The sequence below is a fragment of the Myotis brandtii genome, unplaced genomic scaffold (assembly GCF_000412655.1).
Source record: "Myotis brandtii unplaced genomic scaffold, ASM41265v1 scaffold665, whole genome shotgun sequence".
Lineage (NCBI taxonomy): Eukaryota > Metazoa > Chordata > Mammalia > Chiroptera > Vespertilionidae > Myotis > Myotis brandtii.
The window spans coordinates 11,512-14,516 of record NW_005370581.1 but is presented as its reverse complement, the minus strand read 5'-3'; the positions used below and the strand labels follow the sequence as shown (position 1 = coordinate 14,516).

Below are 3,005 nucleotides of genomic sequence, written 5' to 3'. Positions count from 1 at the left end.
GGATTGTAATAAAACAGCTTTCAGTGTATAGGATGCCAATTTGTGACCTTGTAAGCACAATTACTGGGAATGTTTAAATAGCCTGTTTCACAACTGCTGGGCCTTTTCACTTTCTCGGTTGAACCCAACACCAGTAAGAGATAAGCCATTTTCATCCTTTACGGGAGTAAGTCTCAAATAAAGCTATTTATACTGGAGAAAAAATTTTTTGCAAACATACTCCTTGGGCCCTATCACAGACCTAGTCTCTTTTAAGTCTTGTAAAAGGTTCCCTAGGCTAAAGAAAGACTGCCTTGTAACATACTAGCCTTATAAACCAATATAACTGAGTGCATTAAGTTTCTGAAAAAGTGTTAGTTTTTGCTTACAAAAAAGACAAAATAATGAAACATATAGAATTTGTTCTATTATCCCATTCATTTCTTGAGCTCAAGTGAGCTCAAGTGAGAATACAAAAATAAATTTGACAACTGAATCTTCACAAATATCTTGTCACCTACTGCATTTGGAGTACTTTTTATGGCTATATCTAATGTATTTATATCTGGCTGCTCTAGATTGAAAAAAATATATATAACATTTACACAAAAAAAGGTAGCACTAATTGTGAATTCCCTAGGATACTTGCAACAGTCAAGGTTCAAATGAAGGCACTGTCCTGTGATATCTGAAATTCAAACAACTTTTATTTAAATTGAAAAAACCCCCACAATTATTAAAACTGCATTAATAGTCAAAACCCTTTGTTATAAAAATCCTAACAACTATTTCTATATAAGGCAGAAGTAGTTCTAGGTTAATAAGACCAGATTTGACTTGAGACTATGCTTTCAATTGTAAAGAATGGAAAATAGGTTATTTACAGAAAACATTATCTACATATGTACTCAGGTACAAATTTGGTGACAAAAGAGACTTTTAAAAGCATGTTGAAATCTCAGAAGCTGTTCTCAAAGAGCTTAGTTTTGTTTTCTTGGATTTTAAAACCACCTAAGATCCTTCTTCATCCTTGATCTTGGTATCCAGATAGTACTTTAAATGTCCCATATTATCAATTTTATACTCTACAACAAGGGGTACATCTGCAGACATACTGAGCGTTACTGTAGGAGACAGTGGAGTAGCTTTTGTAAAGAAGTTCAGATATCTCAGTGCAAAAGTTAGCTGGACTGCCTCATTCATCTCTATTGCAACAGCTTCCTCTTCTTTATTGACATTACTTTTTTGTGACAAATTAATATTTCCATTTCCAAGTTTCCCACTGGCAGAGAATTTAATTCCATCTTTTCCACAGGAAATTAGAACAGCATTTCTAATATGACTGAGATCTCGGCATATACGTACAAATTCACCAGAAGGCATCTTTACTACACAGCTATACTCCTGTTCTGAAATTCCAAGTTGTTCAACATCCAAATCCATTAACTTCATTTCATAGTCTGAAACCTTTTCTTGGGTTGGAGATTCAAATACTACTGCCAAGGTCTCCGAGTTATCTTCATCCCTTAGGGTAATGATGTCTTCATTGCCAGCACATTTTAGTACCTTGGACATGCTGGTGAGGTTCACACCTATGGCCAGGTTGCGGTCACAGCAATACATGTGGAAGCCCTCAGACCGCAGGGTGAGCTATACCAAAGAGACCTGGGAGGAGTCCATGCTCTGCAGGTTCAAACCACTTGAGCTGATGTTCCAGCAGGCCTCATTGATGAGGTCCTTAAGCGCCTCCAGCACCTTTTTCAGGATGGAGCCCTGAACCAGGCGTGCTTCGAACATGGTGGCGGAGTCGCAATGACTTGGCTAGAGGTGAAGTGAAGGAGGAGGAATACCTCGCCTAGGCTTGACAGAGCAAGCAGGCTACCTAACTGGTGAGAGCCTGAGATGTAGGATGATCACCCCATTTTGGTTTTAATTTGCATCTCTCTGATCATTAGTAACTGAGCCCTTTTTTTATATGTCTCTTGGCCATTTATGTTCTCTTTAGAGAAATGCTATTCAGTTAGTCTGCCCATTTTATAATTGGTTATTTGTCTTCCTTATGTTGAGTTGTATAAATATTTTATATATTTTGGAGATTAACCCTTTATCAGATATAACTTTGGCAAATATGTTCTCCCATACAGTGGGTTCCCTTTTCATTTTGTTGATGGTTTCTTCTGCTGTGCAAAAGCTTTTTATTTTTATGTAGTTCCATTTGTTCATTTTCTCCTTAGTTTCCATTGTCCTAGAACAAGCATTCAAACTCAAAGGCTAACCTGGACCAAATAGTAAATAAGGTTTAAGTTTATGTGGGCTGCAAAAAAACAGCAGCTTCAATTTTCATAGAAATGTAGGTTTATTTCGATAGAGACTGTGCTGAATACAAAGTGCTGAAATAAATGAGTCATCATTAACACAAAATAATAGAACATTTTAATAAAAATTAATATTTTTTTCTTGAACATTATTTTACCAGACATTGAATAACTGCACAAATTTATAAGCATAATGCAAAGAAACCTACTTTTCTTGTTCTCTAAAAGTGAAATATTTCCTGTTGCACATACTAAACAAGTCAGTACAAGACTAATGACCTGGCAATCAGCTGCTAAACTATTCGCTGCTAGTTTTAGTAGAAAGAAATGGTGTGCCTGTGCATAAGGTGCATAAGGGAAATGAATGCAACATGATTATAGTAATCAGTCATTAGCGGACATTGTAGTTCATTAATAATTATGTATAAAGGATATTGTAAAATTTAAGTTATGACATTTTTTTTAAAACATTTCTTACATACCGTTATATTGGCTGGGCCACAAAAATATTCATTGTGGGCTGCATGCGGCCTGCAGGCCACAAGTTGACATTCTTGTCCTAGGAGATGTATCCGTAAACATGTTGCTACGTGAGCTGTCTTAGATTTTACTCCCTATGTTTTCATCTATGATTTTTATGGTTTCGTGCCTTACATTTAAGGCTTTTATACACCTTGAGTTTATTCTCTTGTATGGTATAAGTTGGTGGTC

At 36.0% G+C, this 3,005-nt stretch overlaps 1 pseudogene; it reads right to left on the bottom strand.

Annotated features, from left to right (window-relative positions):
- Positions 1-668: 668 nt before the first annotated feature.
- LOC102239661 lies at positions 669-1,776 on the bottom strand (annotated as a pseudogene).
- Between the last annotated feature and the right edge of the window lie 1,229 nt (positions 1,777-3,005).